The following is a 25,293-nucleotide window of genomic DNA, read 5'->3' on the forward strand; positions in this document are numbered from 1 at the left end:
AGGGGTTTAACGCAGCTGGGTAACGACCTCATAAAGAAAAAAAGGACCTTTTGAGCCTTCGGGGCGTCCTCGCAGTGAGTAGCAAGCGGTGTCCAAATGTAGGTCTCAACAAGACTAGGAGCTAGAATTAGTCGCAGGATTGGTAAAGTTAACAATACAGGCATAAGCAGAAAATTTTCATTTTTCCGGGTGACGCTGGGGTCCGACCAGCTTTCTGAACCCCGTATATACATATACCTCGAAGACCTCGAGGAATTCTTCACTGAAGTGACAGCTTTATATGAGGATTTCGAAGACCTCATAGTGGGAGACAGTTTCACAGCCTGAGTCCTCTCGCACCACCAAGAATATGGCGTCTCTAGGTGGTGCAATCTTCCTTCATGTAAATTGTTAAAGTATTAAAGAATTTGCAGAAATAAAGCAAAAGTATAAATTAAAAGCCGTGCACGTCCACTCCAACAATGATGCAGTAAGCTTTTAGCCACAATAAAATTTTAAGTGAAAAGTAAGAGGCAACTCAAAAGAAACCTTAAGTAATGCGAGTGACAGAACTCTGGTAATGACACTTTAGGAGGGGTGGCTCTCTGCCCCCCCCCCCCCTCCGGAAAGCTTCAGAGGGGGCTCGGGCTCGGAGCTCCTAGAAGTCGGGGCCTATAGGTACATGTCTAATTAGCCCCAACATAGTAAAAAATTAACCTCATTGCAATATATTCCTGTAAAGGGTGCTTCGTCGTAGATATAGCCATGCTGAGGCGAAGCCGCCGTATGGCACACTTTTGGGAAATTGCGTGAGTTTGCTTGTATTGATCAGGTATCGCGCGAGACAATGGTTTCTCGAAGGCGGTTCCAGTGGTGCCCATAAGAGGTAAGGATTAGTCGCTGAGTGGGCAAAATTAATGGTACGGGCGTAATTAGCGCCAATATAGCCGAAGATTAACCGCATTGCACCACAGACTACACATCTCCGGGATCGGCCCACCAGACATCTTGGCAAAAAAAAAAGAAAAGAATGGGGGGTTAACCAAGCGTCGAGAATAAAGAATAGACAAGTTCGACGTAATTGCGAATTAAATGCACTAAAAATAATATACGAAATGAGTGAATAATGAACATGAAGAAGAGACAAAGAGACAAAATAGATATAGGCATTTCATCATCGAATTCTTTGAGCCACCGTGTACGTAGACCTTGTCTTCTGTAGCATCGACACTTGATTAACCTTTTTTTTTCCAAGCTTTCTCAACACTTTTATATCATGGGCTGATGAAAACTTGAAATCATGGTACTACGACACATGCTCTCAAGGTGAGCCCAAGAGTGGACGATTTTCAGCAGAGTTCAGCGGGCCCGAAAGTGCACCACTCAATGCGCATGCTCGTAACGCGAGTGGAGTGGCTGCGTGTGCGTGTTTTTTCTCAGAATGTGTTCTGCTGGGCGTTGCGAGCGCGTTACCGCGAGTTAAGACGTGTCTGCCACTATACTCGAATGGCTTACTCAGACGTGCCGCGGATTAATTTATAGATAATTATAGATCTCTATTGAAACAGTCCTGTAGCGCATGCCGCAGACAACACCTGAATTACGAGTGCCGTCATGCTCGTTATAGCCTCCTGTGTGCTGGGACGAGGACGAGTGAACAAAAATCAAATGCAGCGCAATTGGAACGTTGGTGGAGCGAATAAAGAGGTTGTGGCGGCACACGGGTAACAGTATAGTTGCATGCAGCACTCCGACTCGACCAACGCTGTACGCGTCTGGGCGCTGTGGGAGGACGCCAGAGAGACGAGCCCGCGGTAGCTAACCATCAGAGTTTGTCAGCTGCCATTTCTTGCGCGAACAGCAGCCGTTCGCATGTGGTTAGAATGCTCGGCTTCAAAGCGCGTGATGGTCTGTTCGCTCCCTGATCACGGGGCGCCCGGGTTTGTAAAGCTGTCGGTTAGTTCCATGCCGTATTGACCGGCCGCCTTCGCTAACTACACGTCCGCCGCCACGATTGGTTTGATGCTGCTCTTACAAACAAATCTACAGCGTGAATGCTTTTTGTGGATACGGGCTCCTGTTAATTGCAATCTGCAGCTCTGTGGGGTATCTCTTTCAAATAAAATTTGGCCGGTGGAAAGTGCGTCTATAAAAGGAACGTGCTGGAAAAATTCTGAAAGTGTATGAGTGCTTCTAGCGTCGTTGCGAATTATCGAATTTGCGCTACTCGGGGTTCTACATGTTTGCCCGGAAACTAAAAGGTCGCCATTATGCAAACTAACAACGGCTCCTTTAAAAGTAACTTGTACGTTGGAAGATAATTTATACGCTCATATATAATCGTTGGAAGATATTTTTCTGAGGTTATGAGTGCTGGTATGAACGTTAATGTTAGCCCAGCGACGGCTTCAACGTCAGCGCCGCCGGCGCTGCTCGGCGCGGTGCACGAGCGCTGCAATGTTCTGCGGGAACAGAAAACGTCTTCTTGCTGGGCGCAGTGGCTTGTTTGCCTTGAATTCTGCTTCGCCGGCTTGAGATCTTGCATAAACATCGCGCAAATCTGACAAGACCTTCTTTCTTTCCTTCTTTCTTTCTTTCTTTCTTTCTTTTTACGTCATGACGCACGGTGCTTAAACGATGACGTTACGAACGAAGCGAGGTTTATTCGCGGTGATTTTTTTTTCTTGTTTAAGAATGAAAGGAAGCATCCAGACGAGCACTAGGCATTTGAGACAACGGGCTTTCGCGGGCGGCTCTGTCTGTATACCAAAGAGCGCTGGTATCTTCTCGCTAAGCCTTATTTCATCATGCGCCAGGGAACCGGGTCTAATCACCACGCAGGGCAAAACTCCGTACCGTGCTCCAGCGAACCACGCATTCCCGATGCACTTGGATCCCCGTCGTCCTGTGACGAACGACGCGTCGCGCGCTACGCAGGGCGATCCCGCTTCCGAGCCTGAGCAGCCCATGCGACGGGGCGCCGTACGACGACGTCTACTGCAACAGCCAGGTGCGCTTCTCGAGATTCGGACTGTCGACCGGCGGCCGCGACGGCGGGCCACCGCGCCAGTGCCACTGCCGGCTCGTGGGCCGGCACGCGTACCACAAGCACAGCGTGGCCGCCAGCATGCGGTGACGCCGGCAGCGGCCAGGTACGTCCGCCACCGCTGGTCACCCGGGGCGGCCCACACACGGCCGGCCTAGAGCGCAGGGCTGCCGGGTGCAGCGCACCCTGCGGGAGCGCATCCGCCCGGCGAGGCAGCTCCGGCGTGCACCCCTTGTTTGCATCCGTGGTGTGGAAGCTTCGCGAGCCCGCGTTGTGGCATTGCTCGATTCCTTCTACGCCTTGTCCATGTAGAACTCCCGTGGCTTGTGCCAGGCGAGTAGTGTGCGAGGGCGCGACATGCCGTGACTGCTCTTGTCGATGCGAGTGCCGGCAGACGGCAGGCAAACCTCCCAAGGTGCCTGTGCGCTTGCACGAGCCTCTGTTTGGCATGAGTACGTGTTCGCGGGTGTACCGCTACTCCAGTGGCCGTGTCAGCACGACGACCTTCCTCTGCTTCCCGACGGCGGCAACTACCGCCACTGGCTTGTCGCACGCACTCTGTTCTCCCTTCTATGCCTCATTCTCGACTTGCCATTACTCGAACGATGCAAACGATACCGAGGTCCAAAACAAACAAAAAAACGTGAGCTGGCGCTACGAAAAAAATATTAATATCCGTCGTTCACAACCAGGATTGCTCGCATGAAATGTATGGCCATATACTCTTTCCAGAAGGCATTCCACGGAGGTTTGTAGCTCGGCTATACATACTGTACAGAACATTTGACGCTCGTTTAGTCTTTCCTGCAACACATTGCACGTATAGAGGCACGGTTCGGAAAGCCGGAGGCATGCATCGCGTTGCATTTACTATAAGCACCGTGTCGCTCACCCCCGAAAGCATCCCTTCTGTGCAATTACGATCATTCATAAACTTCCTGATATCGTCCCACAAAAATGGAACAAGGAAGACGCATGACAGGCTACGAACAAACACCGTCTAAGTTTCTGCGCATTATAGGCATTGCGTTATGTATTGTCAGTACCTGCGCAGAGCACTTATTGACATATAGGCTGAATATGTATCACTAAAAGGCTTCTAAAGAAGAAATCAACCGTGACAATGCAACAGCTGCACGCCAGCGAAAGTGGAAGCTTTGTCATCGCTTAGTCTCTGTGGAGGTAATTGGGTGCACTACTATGATCCAGGCATAAATTGAACAGTGCGAACAGTTACTATATGCAAAAAAAAAAAAACGTAACGCCAAAGGCCAGGATGGTGCATCCGTTTGGAAAAGTGATGTAGTCTGTAACCTGCCAGCGCCCGTTCTGTTTACTTTACAGAATATTGCCGTGCGTTCCAAAAAGTTGCAGAATATCGCAGCGACATTGTTTTCAAATTTTACAAGAAATAATCCAGACGAAGCGCAAAAAGAAGACCACGAATGGCTTCTGTTCAATGCACTGGTTCATCCTGCACAGAAAACTGTGCCACAACACGTTTTCGAATAGCGAGAATTCGTAACATCAGCGTTTTTTTTTTTTTCGCACGAATGTATTAGAGGCTTGTCCATCCTCACCTATATATGCATGTATAAAGAGAAATACGCTTAGGTATCGTCCTTACGGCGACCGACCAGCCATTTCCTGAAGCGAAACTATTCCTGAACTCCCGAGATGAGGGGATCTAACATAATGTCAGTCATCTTTTGGCGGGAGATGTGCGTGGTCTATAGAATGGCAGTCAACTGAGAGATGGCGTATACTTCCATTCAATACTCAATAGAAAAATTTAATCCTACATCAAGTTGACGCATGCCTCCTTCGTGACTTCGCAGTTCCTTCATCGTTCCTGAATGTGGTTTCAATAGCACGTACTTTATGAATGATCAATGTACACGCGAGCTTTTTTCATATAGCAACCATTACGGCTGGCAGCCCGTTTCGTTACATTTCAAGTTGACGCCACCTGGAGTGCATGAGACGTACTTTAGCACCTGTTGCACGGTTAGCGTGCCTGTGTATAAACCAAAGTTGATCTATTTTTGTATGCAGAAGGAATTTCTACTTCGTGGCCATCAGCCGATCTGTGCGCCCCAAATTTCCTCACAGAGAGAGCCAATAACTCGACAAACGTCGAAAACGTCGATCAAAAACAGAACAAAATGACAGCCACGGTATACAGTGGGATTTACTCTTAGCTTCCTCAATCGCAGCTGGAGGAGGGGGAGGGGAGGCACGCCGAGGCAAATTTTTCAGCCTGTACTGAACTAGCAATAGGGCTTACTTGCACCGGTTGTGCCGGATGTCGCCCCTGTCACTCGCACATTTTCGGAGATTGTGAATCCCGCCCGCAACCTACAATACGACATGCTAAATAGAGGTGCTCTCCTGTACTCTGGTAGACATATATATGACAACTCCACCAAGCACAATGCCTCCACTAAGCCAGCGCATGTTTCAAGTGCTACTATCCCGGCACTTTAAAGGCGAAAGGAGCTTTTACCCGAGCTTTTAGTGATGTGTGAGCTCATTCGTTATAGCATGTGTTGGTTTAAATGACACGTAGTCGACGTGGTTGTTGCAAACTGTCTCAGCACTGCACTTTTGGTCGGTCGCTTGCACGCAGCAATCCAAGAAGGACGACGCACGTGCTGAGCTGGCATCAAAGCCATTGTTAAACATTTTTTTTTTTTTTTGTCATACCGATATCTTGCACGGAAACGCTTCTCTCGCTGCACATAGCCTGCCTGCTGCTGGAAAGCTTTCTTGTGCGGCTGGTGGGGATCGAATTGTATTTCCGCACGACACCGCCAGTTCGCTCGCGGTCGAAGCCATTTTCCATGCTCGATCTCCGACGGGAACATGGCGGACTTGACTAACGCGCTGCAACTACTTCTCCGCGCAGGCTTCACGGCAGAATATAACTGTAAGCTCTAGAAAAACGAATGGCGTTGCATTTCACCCGCCCAAATACAGTATATCTTGCATACAGTATGAAGGGTTGTTTCTCGACTACTTACGTCAATCTCTCCTTTCCCGCGCCGGCTGATGCGCAGTCTAACTTTACAACGTCTGAGAAAATTCGCGGTTAGTCAGTGTATTATGGCGGACAAACGAAATGCGAACGGGACAATTCGAACGTTCTAGGAACGAAAAAGAAAACGAATATATTGGCTTATGTGTAAGTCAAGTGATGATTCCATTGGTTTTCGCTCACAAACAGTGGTGCGTCGCGCGACGAATTGAGCAGCATTATTAGAGCGTTTTACCATCGCCGTACTGCCATACGGGAACGCCCCCGGGCATACGGTAATGCGGTAATCCGTTGTCTTTCACGTATTGTAATCGGCAGACGAAAAAGTTAACCGCATGGTCAGGTTCGTTTCCGAATAAAATAAAACGGCGTCGATGACACTTTTAGAGTGTCAAAACACGCCGTATTACAGTGTATCATGACGCAACTGGTCGCACTTTACCGCTTTGAAACCGCATCATCGCTGACGTCACCGTTCTATAGGAATACTAGTGCAGCGGATACAGACGAACACAATACGGGGCACATGGACATGCAGACGCGTTGAAGGCCATTTGCGTTTTACTGTCCTCGCCTGTGTGCACTACACTGGTGTTCCAAAAAGACATGCATAAACAAGCCGACATTAGTTACCCTTCCAGCTTAGCGCGCACTTGCTGATCCGCGCCGCATCTGACAGGATTAGCTAGCGCGCACAGACCTGGCAGGTGGCCGGGACGGTAACGGAAATGGGACACGATTCTCACAATGCTAAATCATAATCCTCTCATTGTCACATTCTTACGTTAATTGCACAATCTGCGTTTGACTTGTCCACCATGCTACCTGACGGCTGTGAATCAAGACATCTTAAACGAAAAAGGTCGCAGTTCTACTTCTTCATTACGATGCCGACGCCATTCGCCACGGAACGTGCAGTGCTCATTTCAGTCATCTGCGACCCGTGGCCCGTATTCACAAAAAAAGTTCTTACGCTAAAAGCATTTGTGCCAGTCAATAGTGATGTGGGACATATCATTACCGAAGGCTATCAGCCAATGACAAACGGCACTTACGAACGAAAAGCTTCGTGAATTCGATCCCAGTAGCTTAGCCAATATTTTATTTCAAGGAGTGTTTCCAGTCTGCTCGTAACCTGGCGCTTAATTCACAATTTCTTTTCGTTCGTAAGAACAATCCTGTCTTTGGCCAGACGCCTTCGCCAAATGTTATGTTCGCTATGATGATCGACCCGCGCCTGTTTTACCAAAGCGCTTCAGCGTACAAACGTCTCTGTGAATACGAGCCCCGCTTCTCTCTCTTCGAATGGTTCTTTGAACAGGGATTTGTCGAACGGATCGAAGAGCGTTCTTGACAGCCAAGCAGTGTCCTTGGCTGCGCCAGTGCTGCCCCCATTTCGCTCCTCGTCATCCATCGCTCCTCCCCGAAGTCGAGCGAAAGCCTTTCTCACCGGGTCGGCGGACGGTGCCCGTTGTGAGCTTTCTGCTCGGAGTGTTTGCTTTGCCTTGACGCGGATGCCACCTTGAATGAAGCTGCAACGCAACTCAGTCGCTTGGCTGCGAGCACCCGGACGAACTTTATTCGATAAGCTAACTGTCAATCTGGCCCTTAATGTAGGAGGCAGAAGGGGGAGAGCAACGCCTTTCTTTCCTGGTCTATTAAAGCAAGTTGGTAAATGTTGCCGTCATCAGGACACTACAACCGGTTGTCCCTTTAACGCCCTCTACGACCTCCTTTGATGTGGTTGATGAATCTAGTTGTTATTTGGCAAATTAATCTCAATAATGTACTCAGTTATCCGCAACCTGCCCAAAATGTTACCAGCGCAGCAAGATGTCGCTCCCACTAAATTAATGTCATCTGCTTTTTTAAACTGTGTTCACCTTTACTTGGGAGATATCTCTAATACAAACTACGCGTAGTTAGGCTTGTAAGCGAACCCCAACGCGACAGGACGTTGTTGGTAGTATTAGGCTTCAGGATATAATGAAACAGAAGAACGCGAGCGAATTTCGCACTCAAATGGCAGGAATTCGATTTTTTTTTTAAATGTTGCGTTACTATATTTGGATTTACGCGTGTCGGAGTCAGCTTTGTAGAAGAAAGGCTACAGAGATTGAAGTATACTTCAATCCCGTTTAGAGAGGAAAGAGGAGGGCCTCGTTCTGCTCCTACCAAGCGGCGGGCGCAGTCAGGTCCAGCTACTTTTACCCATACACTCTGCGGCAGCTGCCGCGCCAGAGTGCGCACCAACGAATCAGAGTTGATTGGTAGACCGACCGCTTTCCCCCTGCGCTTCGTGCGCTTCATCCGTTGATCGCGCCACGGGCGCGTCTGCTTCGCGCCGGCGCTGCGCGAGTCCCCGAACCGGCGCCCGACGTCCCTCGCCCACCGTCCAGCTGAGCCCTCAGCAAGTGCCGCCGCACAGACTGAGAGGTGCTGATGAAACACTGCAGCCCATGTCTCTTCAGTCTTGCATCGCGACTCTCCCAGCTTGCGCTAAGAAGCAGGGCCCGTTTCCTCGTGCATTGGAAATTGTGGAGTGACCCTACGCCTCCCTTAGCTGACGTCGCCAGCGGGTGCACAGCGGCACCGTCGAGTTCGGTCGGCCTCCCCAGCCGGGCTGTGGGAGCGAGGAACCAACGGCGCCCCTGGGCCTCCTCGCGGGGCCCTCTCGGGGCCACGAGGATTGAGCTGAACGACCCGCCTCGGTCCATTCGGGAGGCGCCGCTGTGTGCCGTGCGCAGCAAGCTGTCCCCTTCGGCACCCCCTTACAGGCCATTTGCACTTCTGAGCTGGTGCGTGAAGCTGTCGAATCCGAATGACAAGGACGCGGACCTGACTGCGCTTGTAGCGCGAGATCACTCGATTCTACGCCGCACCCTATATGGCCTACCTTTATGTGCAGAGGCAGGACTGCTCGCGCCGGGGTTTGCACGCGACACACATATGCGCATCCCAGTGCGACAGGCTATTGAAAGAATACAAGCGGGGCAGTTCGTCCGCAATTACTTCGAAGCGAGCGTGGGAAACGGAAACAGCCCGCCATCTCGGCAAGAGGGCGCTTGTCGCCAGACGAGTATACTGCTTGTAAAAAATGCCGACGAGGTGTGTCGTGCCTTTGTTCTCGCTCATTGACTGTGCTATAAATGTCTCCGTCTTCCAAATACCGCTTCGAGTGCCTTAGAAATTCTCGAATAGGTGTAACTTTGCCAAGTTAAAGGTCTTCTAAAACGTAGCCTCTCTAATCTCGTCAAGGGCCCTAAATACAGCTAATTAAGTGCAGAATTTCAGAACATACTGCTGTTTTTTCTATTATATCTATTTTTTATTTTTTCCTGAGTTGGGACTCTAAAGTTCGACTCTGTCGCACTTCTGGCGTGCATTTAGCACACATAGTAGAATGGTAACCTTCTTTTATAGGAGATAGGAAACACATTTTGGCTAATTTCGAATATAAGAACATATATCAACACGCCCAGCCTTCTTACGGCCTCGCGAACATATTTTCTTGTGATCAAGGATTTCAAAAATGCAAAGATACACAGCGTATTGTCTCGAATTGCCCTCGAATCGCCTTCTGCCTCCGCCAGCTCATACATTCTTGCAACGCAGTCTAATCTCACGATCCGAGTAAAATATATCATGATTAAGAAAAGCGTTGCTCTCTTAATTGTTAGACACTGTTGTTTTCAAATTTCCATCCAGCCATTGTCATATGTGTTCACTGCTATCGTGCAGATTCTTTAAAGACTACGCACGCGAGCTGCTATTCCTATTCCGCAGAAATTAGGCGACGATTACAATTAACAGTAATCGGCGATAAAACAAGGATCGCAGCCCACCTGTGAAGCTCTGATCTAGCGCACGGTTCTTTATTTTTTTCTAGATTACCAGCAAATTTTAGCAGACACCATTTACCAACCACCGACCCTATATATATATATATATATATATATATATATATATATATATATATATATATATATATATATATATATATATATATATATATATATATATATATATCATGTCTTTGTCTGGCTGGCACATCGACAGGCAAGGATAAGACCATGCCTTGCGTGTTTTGCTAAGGAATGAGTCAATGAGTCCATGCCAACACATACTTGTTATGTGCGGACAAGACAAAAACAGTTCGCAGGACGGCGGAGACGCGAAGTGATCAACAGTGAGCGAACAACAGGAAGCTTCAGCCTGAAGCCTCCAGGATGAGCTTTGCCTTGTTCGCCCACAGTAGAAAATGCTCGAATCGTCTCGAGCGCAAAGCCAATGCAGCGTTGTCTTGGCTAAATCAGTATTTCTCATACCTAAACGCAGCTTATATATATATATATATATATATATATATATATATATATATATATATATATATATATATATGATGTCGCATGTCGCGCTTACTACTGAAAAGGAACGCCCGAGAGCACAATAAAGAGTAGAGAACAGCGGAACTTTTCTTTTTCAATGCGTGACCGTGCAGCCAAGCGTGCTTAGTGAGCGTTGCTGTTGTGTATGAGCATATCGCTGACTTCTTTTAGGTGCGCCCGGCCTAAGTGATTTGCGGAGTTACAAACTGCGCGGGCGCCGAAATGCTATCCGTGCATACAGAATCACCAGACCACCGCGTGGGGGTTGTCACGTGGTTGTAAAAGCCGCAGCAGTACACGTGCTGCTCAAGGTTTTACAGTAATTTTACGGACCCATACTCATTTTTGTGGACAATATACGCGGCCCCGCGACTGGGAGCGGAATGGACGCATGCCGTGACGAGGACGTCGCAAACGCAAAAAGTCGCTGGAAAAGCAGCTTGGCACAAATGAACACTGCGCAGCGCGGGTGATGGAATGGCTGAGAAAGCGAGGGTGTCTTTTTCTTGTTTTTCATTACTTTTTTTTTTTTTTTTGACGGCGTGCTCTATTCTTGATTCTGTTTAAAAAGTGGTTCCGTGGCGAATTAATTCGTACGCCTCTTGAAGATCTAAAGTAGAAAAGCCAGCGCTGCAACTTGGGAGCGCTTTAAGAAAGAAGAGAGGTGCTGGCAATTCCACTTTTAGAAAGTACTCCGCTTGTCCGATATTTCATTCCAGCCTTGCGAGTGAACGTATGCGTTTATTTCTGGTTACGCACATGCGTGAGTAAGCATGTTTCAACGAGGAGAACGAGACGTCTCTGGAATGAAGTTACATAGGGGAGCAAGTTATTCCTGAAAGAAAAAAAAAATTTTTTTTTTTTACAAAATAATGAGGAACAGTATCTCGCAGAGTCAACCAGGGGGTGGATCAAACGCAGCCGATCTGCAACGGCCGGTTCGCGAGCGCGCCTCTCATATTCTGAATGCTGCCGCGCCTCCCGTGACAGGGGCCAGCACGTGTGACTGCTCCGCTCTGCTTGCTCCCTCACCCTCCCCCCCGTCCTGTGCACAGCAAGCTGCGCTGCTCACCCCTGGTAGAAACGCTTGGGAGAAGCCGCCGCAACTGGCCGCGCGACAGCCGCGGATTGTTGCCGCACGGAGAGAGGTACAGAACCGAGGCTGGTCATCTGGCTCTCTCTCTCTCTTCCCTTCTACTCCTGGACACCCTCGCACCGCCCTACTGCGATCAGCCTGCGTGGACCGGCCCGGCGCGACCCTGTACGTGCATGAGGAGTCCAGTTGCACTCTGCATCCCGCAGCGCCACTGTGTTCGCGCACTCACTTGCGATGCAACAGTCGCTTATCGCACACCGCGGCGTGCATAGCCGCGCACGAGGCTTCTGGCACGGGAGCGGCGGGCGAGACTCTCCGTCCCTCGATCCGCGGGCGCCGCAGTCGATGCGGCCGCGCGCCTCTGTCCCTGCTGGCCGCCCTGTGGCGTGCCCGCTCGCAGTGCGCGTTGCCGCTCGAAGCAAACTTTCGCGTGCGTGTAACTGCGACCGCTCAAAGCGATGATCTAGTTTTTTTTTTTTGTTTTTTCTCTCGAACTGGGGGTGCGAGTGCCGCGCACGCCGTCTCGGGTTGTCTCTTCGTCGCTCGGTTGGATCTCGGCCGACCACGTGCTTCCACCGCTGCAGTATATGCACCGTTTTCACCTCCTCTAGGCGCAGAAAGAAAAAAAAAACGTTTCCTTGTGCGTCGGACCCGATTGCACACACACGGTGCTTTGAAAAAGACGCGCGCGGTGGGCATGCGTCGCGCCTTAATTGGTGTTATCGAAGACAGTCCCCTAGAGGGACATTAAACTATAAACAATGAAGCGTGCAGCCGGTATAGGTTGGTGGCAGTGCGCTCCGCTAGGATAGCGTAACTTGCCGGCATAACAGTTAACGGCGGCAGCGTGGTAGCCGGCAGCAGTGGGCACTAATCGTGCCAGAAAACGAGTACAGCTTCTTCTTTTTTATCTGGGTTAGCTGTGAAATGTGGAAAGTTTGGCCGGTGAAAGGGCCGGCTATCCCAATATCTTAGTCAAGCTAAAAGCAACAGCACAAAGAATTAGCGGTACAGAAATGACAAAACGCTATTGAAACATCTACAGCAGGGCTCTGAGTCAGGATTTCTTCCTCTGTCTAGGACACCCTGCCCCATGAGCAACCCTAAATTGAATTGCACTGGCCGATACTGAGAAATTTTATTTTATTTATTTCTTTGTTTGTTTCTATCTTCCTTTATTTCTTTTCTTATTCCCCTCTCTGTGTCCACTTCTTTCTTTTTTCGTTGCTTCCTTCTTCCTCTCTTTCCTTGCTTCTTCCCTCCCTACCTCCCTTCTTTCTTTGTTTTTTTTTTCTTTCTTTGGCTCGCCTATTCCGAGTAGGTTCGCTTGTTGCGCTACTCGTTTTGGACCATCTCATTCTGGGGAGCTTGCTTCGCCGTCTAGACAGGGATTCAAGCCAAACTTTTTGAGCCCGTCGCGTTCTGCCGGCAGCGTTCGGCATCCTCCACTTTGATCCACCGCCGAGCGTAGTGCATTTCTCGGGTAGATTATGGGTTTGTGAAATCCGAACGTGACCCTAGTGCTAGCTCGAGGATTTAAGCATAGCTCATCGAGAACGACGCGTCGAATTCGCCGTAAGATACCAAATGCAGGCACTTTCGCGTTTCGACCCATCTATGACCACGTAATAGTAAAGTATAATTTATGCGACGCAATTTAGTGATCCGCACTGCATTTTCAGGGGCAAAAAAGGAAAAAGAAGAAGCTGTAGCCCGAGCATTGTTGACCCAAAGTAATATCAGTTACAGTACTCAAACGCCTTATTATGAGCCCGTCTAAAGTGGACACACAGTCAGCTGATATAGCATGGGATGCACATATATGTACACCACTCAATACATTTCCTTTGCCGTCAGCCAGCAAAATGTGTGCCATCGCATTGCGCGTGTTTGTGGCCTATACGTCTCACAGGAAGTCTACTGAGAATTTGGCGATTGTGCTCTACGTAGTACGTGTCGTTCACCCGATTCCGCGTTGTTGTATTTACACGTTGACTTGGCCTGGGACCGCCAAAAAGACAACATGTTGATTTTTCTCGATGACATTTATGAAAGGGCATAAAAAAGAATTGTTGGCGTTCAACTTGCAGTCGTGATTTGCAGCAAACAAAAAGAAAAAGAAAAATGCTAATGTTGGTGCATTCTGTGACCCTTGCTTTCGATCTTGTTCTGTACGAGTGCATAATCCTTGTTATTCCCTTCCCCAGTTCTCTCGCTTGTGCTGCTCTGTGTAGCGGTCTGTAAGTCTGTCGTGTCGTGTGGTGCCGAGGGGACTTAAGACGACGAAACGCGGCGCAAATCACCCGTGTCGTTTCCACCATTGCCGAAGGGCCGTGCAGGAAAGCTGTACATAAAGATGTCGGCGGCTGCTTGCAGTCTATGGGTTAGGGCGTTGCATCGGTTCACCTAAAGAACGAATGGGTGATCTCGCGCTCATCTGATGGAGTACATTTTGTATGCTTGGGGGCGAGCCAGAGTTAACCGTACACTACTCGATACCGGGGGAGTACTATAGAAGTCTCGAAGATGGGTTTAAATATCGCACAAACATCTTACTCCCCCAAAGGGGAATCATAAGCACACCCTTTGTTTTGTTAGTGAGTGGACATTTTTATTTTTCGGAGAAAAAGAAAGATAAGCACGTCATTTACGCTTTCTTTTATGCCTCCGTCAAGACTATATAGAAGTCAGGTTGACGCAGACGCAAGATTAATATACAAATACAGGCTTCCAGCAAAAAAAAAAACCTTCGCACTCCGAAATAAATTATTTTTGTATCCCACGTGATGAAAGCCATGCCAAGCACTGATGCGGTGGAAAAGAGAATAAAAGATGTAGAAATAGAAAATGGGCCACCTGTAAGGCGGTACAGAAACGTAAGCATGCGCACAGGCTGTGTAGCGAGAGCGCAGCGCGCGTATAGTGTACACGTACACCACAGTTGTCACGCCAGGCGTAGCGCCGTCTGCTTTCTGTCCTCGACATGGGTTTTTTTTTTTGTTCTTTCGATGATGGTGCACGAATATGGAAGCAAGACCTACTGCGGATGAAATGTCAATTCATTTGTATAAATGCGGTGATTATTTTTGCAGCCACTATGGGCTCCAACGCGATGCGTAAAGCGGCCGCATACATATACAACCGGGAGCAAATGTTTATACTGATTATGCATGGCACCAACAAAAAGAAGTTACGATATCTTATGGCATAGTCGTGCAACGTGGAATTTTTTTTCAGTACATTGCATCGATCAAACACGCAGAAGTTCGCTGTGCCATTTCGTTTCCGGCTGCAAGCTGAGGCTACAAAAAAAAAAAAAAAAAAGTGCGACATCTGTGACCTCCAGACTTTGCACGCGACTGTACACGTGCCATTCGATTCAAGAGAAGCAAATCACGGACCGAAGTGCCTGTCTGAGCAACGTTATATTGTTCTGTGAGATCGTCCCTCTCGGGTGAATATCTCTCGCAAGCTGCCGGGCCTGTGCTGCAAGTCAGGGCCTCGTGGAAACCTGCTGTATAGTTTTCCTGTTCATCTAGACGCTAAGATTAACACAAAAAAAAAGAAGAAAACGGGGTTGAGGGAGCATCTGGGTTAGTGCGTATATAAAGTATAAATGGTACGTCTACAATGACTTCCGGTGCCATTAGGCTCAGCCTTGCCTGTTTCTGCACCACAAAGCGTTTGGCCGTTCACATTTCCGTCGCGGTATACGAGGTGGACGCGAACGTAATAACACCGCACAGCCGTGCCTATCTGCGGGGTCGTTCTGTTCGTGTTAACCGTCATCGCTTTTTTTTTTTTTTTGTCCTGCGCAGCCTCGCTCACCTGTCGCGGCCGTGTGATTAAGTGCCTGCGCAGCTGTCAGCTAGTGCAGTATCCTGCCCATGCATGTCGCGTGCACTCGCGCGGCCTTACTGGGTGTTCCAGTACAAGTTTATGCCGGATTGGGCGACAACGGGCGCGAACATATCTGAGGTTACTGACGTACTATAGCGCCAAACAGACGACACAAGAAGAGACACGGACGAGCGCTTTAGCGTTCGTCCGTGTCTCTTCTTGTGTCGTCTGTTTGGCGCTTTTGTACTTCAGTAACATGCACCAACTAGCCCAACAAAATGTTCTGCTGGAATATCTGAGGTTATCGAAGTTATCTTTAAAAAATTAAATTATGGGGTTTTACGTGCCTGAACCACTTCCTGATTTTGAGGCACACCGTAATGGAGGACTCCGGAAATTTCGACCACCTGGGGTTCTTTAACGTGCACCTAAATCTAAGTACCACGGGTGTTTTCGCGTTTCGCCCCCATCGAAATGCGGCCACCGGGGCCGGGATTCAATCCCGCGACCTTGGGCTCAGCAGCCTAACGCCATATCCACTGAGCAACCGCGGCGGGTGTCGAAGTTATCTGAGGCAACACAATTAGCAGGTAGCCTGGACAGGCTCTGTAAACGAGTCACAACGGCTCTGCTTTGCACGTGGCTTCCCCTTCCAAATATTTGCTTTCATTGGTTAATACTAGATAATGATATAATAAGGAAAGCAACTTGGCAGGAGGGTTTTCCTTTACCTTTTTAACTTGCTGGCAGCCACACACAGCGTCAACGCTGACACTTCCTTCTCGACAGTTTGCTACGCGGCTCTGCTAGCATCGCGGTTTCCTTTTTCCTTGTTCCCTTATTTTTAACCTGCACGGAAAACAGAAGCAGCAGTACAGGGCGAACCCGAGACACCGCGAGAAAGAACCTACGGCGCGCTTTCTTACTCGAGCTAAAGAGAGGAGATAGAACCTAGGGCGGAATCCTGATACATTCGCCATTTCTTTCGCGGTCGATGCAACCGGGCAGCGGTGCAGAGCGAACGAGGGCAGAATGGGCCTCCACGTGACTTCAGCCTTTGGCGTCGCTCGGCGAACCGCTGCTTGGTGCTCGCCTGCGCGCGGCCGAACGACAAATCGGACTGTCCGTGAGCGCTGCAGCAGAAAGCAGCGAAAAGAACTAATTTATTATGTCACTCCTTTTTTTTGTCATGCGCTCCCCCTTTGAACCGCAGCATTTGACTGTTAATTTAGCGCGATTTGTTCTTTCTTTGCATTGTCACTCCCCTCCCCCAGCCTACTACTGTAACTCCTTCTGGCGAATGTAGGTATCAATAAATAAATAAATAAATAAGCAGCGAGCGAAATAAAAATCTTCATCGGCCATTAGCGCTTCCTCAACGCCCAAGTCAGCTGAGTTAGTAGTCTAAGTGGCAAGTCAAGAATGTTGGAGAGGGCTCCCACAAAAGACGCGCGGTGTGCCTGCCCTCTCCCGCGCTGCTATAAATTTCCCTTGCAAATGCCACCGGCAAGAAGAGGACGTGTCCTATAGTTCATCAACGACGAGTCCTTTAGCAGCGATTCGCCCCTTCGTCACTGGCTCGCACGAAAGCGGGCCTTCGCTAGTGGCGGGACCTGTCACTCGGCGGGATGGATGATAAGAAATAATAGAACCGACGATGAAGACTCCTTGCAAAATAAGGACACTAGATGTAAGGAGTCAATGCTAGTCGAAAGTAATGATGTAGGCATTTTCGTCCATTCTTCAGCCCCACCGGACGATTTATAAGTCAAACAGTAACGTTGTTTGCTGGTCGAGTTGGTTCATATTATTAGTGGGTGAAAAAAAAAAAAACAGCGCTAGAACACGAAGACAAAGTACAACTACGCCGGACAAGCGCTGGAACTACACCGGAACCAGCACTTGCCTGGGGTAGTTCTCCTCTGTCTTCGTGTTTTTCCGCTGGTTTCTTTCACCCAATCGTATGTCAAATGATTCGGGCTTGAGAATAATGGCGTTATGTGTGCCGAAATGCGTAAACAACCAAATTTACCTACCCTCCCGCATCGCTATGAAGCGCGGATGCTATGCATGCAGATACGTGCCACTTCCGCACTTTTTACGGCGAAGCTGCGTGCGGCTAGGGTTCCATGTATTTTTCTTGACCATGCGTCAACAATAAACAAAGGTGAGCGTGGGCCGAATCCCAAGAAATTGCAATACCGGGCCGACCGGCGGCGGAGGTGAAGCAGGGTGGCTTCAGGCTCTCCGCCCCTAATAATAATAATAATAATAATAATAATAATAATAATAATAATAATAATAATAATAATAATAATAATAATAATAATAATAATAATAATAATAATAATAATAATAATAATAATAATAATAATAAATGAAATAAGGCAAGATGCATTTTTGAAGTCGATTGGTATAGTGTAATTGTTTGTGAGCAGCACATGAACTCACGAGCAGGAGACGCTGCGATATACGGAAAGGATAAAATGTCCATACGCTCTTGATTCGCAAGAGGTCAATGCCACCGACTGTGGGGAGGCCTCCGCCGTACAAACGAAAGACTGAATTGTGATATCCGCTGTGTATATATATCTCCAGGCACACCCAAGTGGGATATCGAAGAACTCATGACCACGCACTTTACATGGTTTAGCCACGATGGCACTACCCCTGTTATCATCGTTGGAGACTTGAATGCGGACATTTTAAAAGCAGACAAGAAAATGTTCACTCAGTTTGTGCTTGAAAAGTTTGTTTTGAAGTGCCACACCAATTCAAGCAACTCAACCACTCAACAATGGTCGTGATGGATTTAACTTTGGCCAAGTATCTGTCTAAGGTTGTAACCGAACTAATCAGTGTATATCACAACAATCACAAAGCTATCGTCACTACCATTGCTAAATGGTGAAAATCAATAGATGTACCCTTGCATGTGACATGTGCCCTGTGTGATGTGGTACAGCTTCGCTGGTAATCCACTTTCACAGAGTAGAATGGCTCCTCAATTTTTTCATTGTTTTCTTCATTTTGCGCGCAAACAAATTGCCCTTGAAATCAATCACTGATAGGCATATCACTGCTACAGTTTTGTCAGCTCTCACCCCTTGAAAACTATTTCAGAGCTAAGGAGCCCATATAGCTCGTGTTTGCGAAGTAACTAACATGTAACAACAAAACATGCCACAATTATTTCAATATCTGTCTCTCTCTCTCTTTCTCTGCTGCGGTTATCACGTCTTGTAAGCGTCTCTGACTCGTTGTCCTCACGAGGCATCTGAATAGCTTCATCGTGGAACGCTGTAGTGTTCCTATCCCATCTTAGAATATTAGTGTATAGCCCAAACAAGACGTGTACACTAGAGCAACAATATTCTCGTGTTCTCGTCTGGTTTGCGGTGGTGGTTGGTTGTGGCAACAGGCGGGTTTAGCCTGGCAATCAAGTCCGGCAATTTCTCCGCGTGAACGTCTCTTATAAAATGACTGCGGTGTTTCACCACATGTCCATCAAACCAGTCTCTATTAAGCATGCGATAAGTAGACGTGAAGTTTCTTTGCGGGCTATAACTGTTCCTTCGGGGAACACAAGGTGTTGTAAACACGCTGGAAGGCCTTTCTTTATTTTTTTCGGGGGGGGGGGGGACTCTCTAGGAGAGCGTCCTTTTCATCTTGGAATTTCGGGCACAACCACAGAAAGTGCTCAATGTCTCCTATCTCGTCGCATGCCGTACGGTTCGAAGAATTGATACGCCCCGTCTTAAATCACCATGCTAGGGTGCTAGCAGATCCTGTCCTTATTCGATATAGAAGTGAGGCTTCGTCTCGACGAAATCTCTTGGTTACGCAGGACATATGTGGTGGAACCCAAAGTGACCCAAAGTGATTTCGAATGTCAGAGTTTTTAACTTTATTAACTCTTTGGGGCCGGTCTTTCAGTTCATAAGGAGAACCAGGTTCTGTGGAGGCAAAGTCTTTAGTTTGCGCAAAGCAGCAGCTATTGCCACGTCTTCCACAACTGTCGACGAGGCTGTACAGTCCAGACGGCTAGAACACGTATATCTCAGAGAGGGAATAGAGAATGCAGCTGCGCAGCGTTCTTCGTCTCCTTTGACAGAGCCATCTGTGTATACTTGTAGGTGATTCGGGTAAGTCGTGGTCAAATGTTCCAGAACTAGCGACTTGGCTTCTGCAGATGGAATGCATCCCTTTGATTGCAATCGTGGTACACTTAAGTTGCATGTGATATCTTCGAATGTCCAGGGCGGGTCTACTTTTTCCCTCTGTCTCGAGCAGTGCAATCCTAAGAGTCGAAGCGTGTTCAGTGCTGCATAAAAATGTGAGCCCGGCCTATTGCCTATACGTCTTAAGAAGGCTTTGTAGGACGAAGACTCACTTAAATGTAGGATCTGAGTCTGAGAAGCCTGAAGTCGGGGAGGGCGTGACTCAGCTCCGTAAAGCCCTTTTTTGTTCGAAGCCGGGTGAGAGACACCCAGGCACAGTCGAAGACCTTTTCTGTGTATCGCTTCTAAGCGCTTGTATTGGCTATCCGAGGGTAACATCAGAGGTAGCTGGCATAGCATCCGGCCGGTAACCAACGCCGTATGTAGCCGTACACTCTTAGGCAAAGTTACACCCTTTGGAGTGCCCCTTCTGCCCCACAACGATAATCGTTATCTTCCTTGATGCGTTTCCTTTCTTGAAAACACCGCGCCCTCTACTTTCCTGTCGGGAATGCTATCATGCTGATAACGCGCATGCCGTTCGTTACTGGAAAGTACCGGGCTCGCAGCGTTAAAGAAAGGAAACGCATCAAGGCAGATGACGATTATCGTTGTGTGGCAGAAGGGGCACTCCAAAGGGTGTAACTTTGCCTAAGAGTGTAGCATCGGCGTCGGGTGGTTGTCCCAGCGCATGCCAGTGGCTCGCTTGAGCACATGTATGTAGCCTCTGTTACGATGACGACACAACGTGGTCAACAACGCGGCGCCAGGGTAGCCCGTGGTCCAAGGTAATGCCAAGAAATCGGACTTGGCTTATCACTATCATCAGAGAAATCATCATTCGTACTATTTCCTGGAATTAAAAGAAAATCTACGCGCTCGAAGCTGATTTTGGACGGATACCAGATTCAACAAGTCTGGTTTGCGCCACACTATAGCACTCCATGAATGCACACCAACAAGCCCGCATTGCGACACTAGTCGAATAGCGACGGCCGCTCCGAGGCGAGGCTGCAGCCACTGCATAGCACAGGGGCCATGGAAGCGCGTTTCGTCGGATGTGAGACGCAAAACAGTCACGTGCCACCGATAGTTCCCTATTCTCTTCTCGCGTATTTCGATGGTCGGTGGCAAATAATCGAACACAGCTCAGTGGGCGCACTCAGTTCACTATAAATGGTGGCCGCGGTAGTGACGCAGCTTCCGACATTTTGGCGTTGGCCTCGGGCCGGGTGCTGCGCAGACGCGCGCGTCGCAGCACACTGCGCTCGCCACACGAAACTGAGACGGGCGCGGCCCACTTTCGTTCAAAGCAGCCAAGCACATCCCCGCACCGGTGACAACCGAAGTACAAAACTGCACAGTACAAACCGAGACTTATTTTTTTATCCTCCGTACGTATAGTTTTGTAAGCGAGCAGGCTCTGGCCATTTGTTCCGTGGAAACGTGCGCAGCGCGCAGCGTGCGCGAACACTGGACGTGGACACGCGAACACGGCCGCGCGCATGCGCGTACAGCCGTAGACACGACACGCGAGCACGAAAGACTCCCGGCGTTTGCGGTAGGGATATTCCGCCGGCATTACTGAGGTAGATGAGCTCAAGTGTATGGAGACCGCAGCCTGTGAGAATTAACGCACGAACCAGGCAGACCGCGATTACAAGCCAATTGATTCGTTCATGGGCATCCTGTAAACTGCCGGAAACAGACGTGTCGCTCTAAAATTATAGCAGACGACAAAGGCCCACGAAATTTCGAAGACACTACTACGTCTGAAAGCACGCGCCGTAAGTTCATTAAGTGACGGGGCACCAGAATGAGAAAAATCAGCTCGCCTATTTCGAGAGTGACGACCAGCAAAAGCACACTATACGATGCGCTTTGTTCCGTATATCACGACGCACTCACCCGTTTGCGTATCTTCCTAGCTATGCTCAAGTTACGTGGGGCACCTGATATATAACGGCCCGAGATAATATATATCGTTACAGACGTTCTTCTGGCGCCCGCACAGTTTGTTTTGCTCACGCAGGAGTTCATTCGTGTACAGCTGCTTCAGCCAGGCGCGAACGAGCTCCTCGGCTAACTTTTATGTTGAGCCCCGCGCTACAGTGACGTAGCCACGTTTTACAAGTAACCGTTGACATATATCGCCTCTCCGTATCGTTGAAAATGATAGATCAAGCGCTTAGCGATGTTAATCTGAATAAAAAAAAGCATTTAAGGGAAAATGATGCGAGATGATTGATCTTCATTTATCAATACAATGAGGACAATAATATTTGTCCTGTACGTTTCTTTTTTTTTTTTTCCTTTTTTTAGGGACAGATCTCGCACATATAAACGCAACTTTACATAAAAGAAGGGTATTCGAGCTATTGGCCGCGAAAGCTAGTCTTAAGCCGCAATATGGGGAACTAATGACGGAGAAGATGCAAGCGCGAATGACAACATACAATAGTACAGGTCGGCAAACTTGCATTGTAGCGTAAACGATAGACGCCATGCAGCGACCACGCAATTATATTATCATGCACTGCGATGCGAATGTTCTCTTATCCTTTTGTTCCTTATGTCAATATCACGTTAAAGCTCTTCGTTCTTCGAACGAAGTGCCTTAACGAAATGCCCACCGACACTCAGGCTACTATATTTGCAATCCCAAGTCTAGAACAAAAAAAAATTATTCGAAACTAAATTTTTTTTCAGAATGCTGCGCAGATGTGACACATCCAACAACATCTTGGCTATCCTGCGCGGGCACTGAAGATCTTTGTAGTTATATGTAAATGCACAAACCGCAGACATTGGCGAGCGCTCGCGCGGACTCCAACGGCATAAGGCTATAGGGTGGCTACGTTAGTAAGGCGAAGCCGACATACTATGTGATATGCTGCGTACGCGCAGTATCTAGTTGGGTTAATTCGTACGCAGTGCCAATGCCGTCTGTTAACTTTTGGGGCCGAGTTCACAAAGCTTTTAGCTCGTAATTAAGTGCTCTTTGCCATTGGTCGGCCACATTCGCTAATGTTATGTCCAGCATCAGGATTAACTATACACATTTTTTGCTCTCACGAACAATTCTACCTTAGACAATAAGCTCTTACGCTAGGATTGTTCGTAAGAGCAAATTCTAGCAAATACAGAAGCACATTATTAGAAGTAGCGACCGGCCAATGAGATGAGAAAAAAGAAAGCGCTTACGAACTAAAATCTTTGTGAATTCCGGCCTTCGGTTTGCTATTTCTGAAACGACACCTGTTCGCGCTCAAGGCACTCGGTGTACTATGCGGCTTTAAATTGACGTCCAATGTGGCTGCCCACGTGCACAAACCTCGTATGCATCCTCAAACAATAAACGCTACGCTCGAATATCACTTTTCCTTTCCATCGCAGCCCATCGTTCGAGCACATCCTATGTATGTACACGAGTACATATCTGAAAACCTGAAGTGTGTACGCTTGTATGTGGTTTTGCAGCAGAGCAATCGGTTATACGCGGGAGAATAATGCTTCCGGCTGTTGGTTCTTGCAGTTCCAGTACTTCCGGCCGTTGCAGTTTCAAATATTTTATTGTAAATTTTTTTTTATTCATGATATTCGCCTCTGGTTGACGTTATGCAAAAAACGACCCACAACCTCGACGCGCTGACAGCGTCGTGGAAAAGCTGGGCACACGTTGTGGGCGAGGAACAGAAAAAGCCAAAAAATAAAGAAAACGCACAGTCGAGAAGTCTTACCATAGCAAGTCTTGGGCGCCTCGCCGTAGATGTAGGCTAAACGTGACAATAAAGGAGTAACCTAAAGTCACGTGGCCTCAAAGATCTGCGTCACAAATAAAGCCGGTTATGACTAAACGAGAGCGTATACACCAGCTTCAAGCCCTGCTCAAGGTCGTTTCTCTCGGCAATAAGACCCCGTTGCTTTCGTTAGCTAAACGAGCGTCCGGCGGAAATGAACATAAATCTGTCCCGTGTCCCTGGCCAAACTTGGTTCCTCCCTCTCACTGTTTCGCACATATTCGTCGAGCACTTGGCGATCCCGTGTTGATTCTTGCAAATCTCCAGTGCTCTCAGCTCGCGGCAGAGTTTCCTTCGTGCACTGAGATGGTACATTCCTCCCCTCAGAAACCGAGACGCAGATAACGTCGCGCATATGGTGGTCAAACTTTCCTGGCGGGGAACTGCAGCTAGCGACGCGGTGCACGTGCCGGGACACTAGTAACTCCTGGCATATCGAGCCAGCCTACAACAACTCACTAAGCGCAGCAACTCGTGGCGGGTCAGTAAGGCGTCGAGAAGGTTGCTATACCGGGCCTTCAAGATCTGAGGCACTTCGCTAGCCACCACAAGTCTTGGACACGGCTTTTACACGTATATGGGGAGACGAAGAAGGGCAAAGCTATGAACCCTTGGCGCAATAATTGACGAAATCGCGATTGATTATGCATACACGCAGCAGCGCTAGGTCGGAAAGCGCATACACGGCGAAGCGTCGCCACGTGATTCTTCTCAACCGTCGAACGTGGTGGAAGCCGACCGGGGCAGCCCGCGCCGGGACAGCGGTGCACAGGCACGAACCACATATCGTGTTTCGGGAAGCTCGGCGTGGAGCAGTCGGGCAGAACAGGCCGCTCTGCCCAGCCTGTGTCTCACGCGTCACTCGTGCCCATAAATTACAACGCGACAGTGGCAATATATCGAGACGACGGGAATCGTTTTAGTTAATGCGGCTGGAGGTCACTGGTTACTCGCTTATGCATTCGTTGTCTCCAGGGGCTGCTGGCGAAATCCGGTGGTCGCCTTGCGACTTTCCCGAAATGGACACGAAAGCGGAGGGGGAACGTTTGCCGACGCGCTGCAAGCTCTCGCTGGCCGCTTGGTTTGCGCAAGCCTGGCATTTATGCGGCGCAGCTTGTTGGAAACGCGCGCAAAACGCGTCGCAGCAAAATGAGCGGTGCTCGAATCCCGAGGGCAAGGAGACAGGAAACGAATACGCCGCTTTCGCCTCAGTGCTCCGCTCACATTAAGCACCACTTATAGGCCACGCACGCTGCAGACACTGTTGATAGGTGCTACGTATATTTTCACACGTTCGCATCTTGCTTCGTGCGCCGCTCCAACTCCCGAGAGCGTACGCACATCATAATCAGGCGGTCGTTGAGGGCGCCTCGATATTAAGAATCGCGAATATATGCCCTCTGCTGTTAAGATTGCCAACTCGCACTTTTCCTCGCTGGAGAACGCATTGGCGAAAGGAAACCTTTCGTGCCCGCTGAAGCTAACTCTTCCTGACGCGCAACTCGATCGTCAGACGCGGCAGTTGTGAGACACGCCAGTATCGAACACATCGGGGCAAACGCGGATCAGTCAACCTCCCTGGACGCGGCCGTATTTTGAAGACGTTGATATGCCAGTAGGAGCACACTTGACATATGCGTGTATGTGTACGCGTCGTGACACCGAGGGTCCGTTCGATTCGCCCCGCAACTAGTTCCCGCCAGTTCAGTGCCAGTTGTTGCTCGCGCGGAACCGGCGCGGCGCCTGGCTGCACGAACGCTGCACTGCCTTTCTCACGAGTGCAGGGAATGCTGTGAACTCGTCCTGCTCGAATCTTGCACTGAGTTAAACGGATGGCGACGTCCAGACGCCGCCGTGCTGAACTGGTGAAACGAAGAGCGAAGTGCA

At 48.9% G+C, this 25,293-nt stretch overlaps 1 long non-coding RNA gene across 1 annotated transcript; it reads right to left on the reverse strand.

The window, feature by feature from the left end:
• Window positions 1-20: 20 nt before the first annotated feature.
• On the reverse strand, window positions 21-22,083 carry LOC142561987 (uncharacterized). The gene is made up of 3 exons (XR_012823852.1): window positions 21,515-22,083; window positions 16,118-16,235; window positions 21-986 (listed from the first exon to the last, which is right to left on the reverse strand). It is a non-coding gene; the product is annotated as an uncharacterized LOC142561987 (long non-coding RNA).
• Window positions 22,084-25,293: the final 3,210 nt, after the last annotated feature.

This window comes from Dermacentor variabilis, chromosome 1 (genome assembly GCF_050947875.1).
Source record: "Dermacentor variabilis isolate Ectoservices chromosome 1, ASM5094787v1, whole genome shotgun sequence".
In the NCBI taxonomy this organism is placed as follows: Eukaryota; Metazoa; Arthropoda; class Arachnida; order Ixodida; family Ixodidae; genus Dermacentor; species Dermacentor variabilis.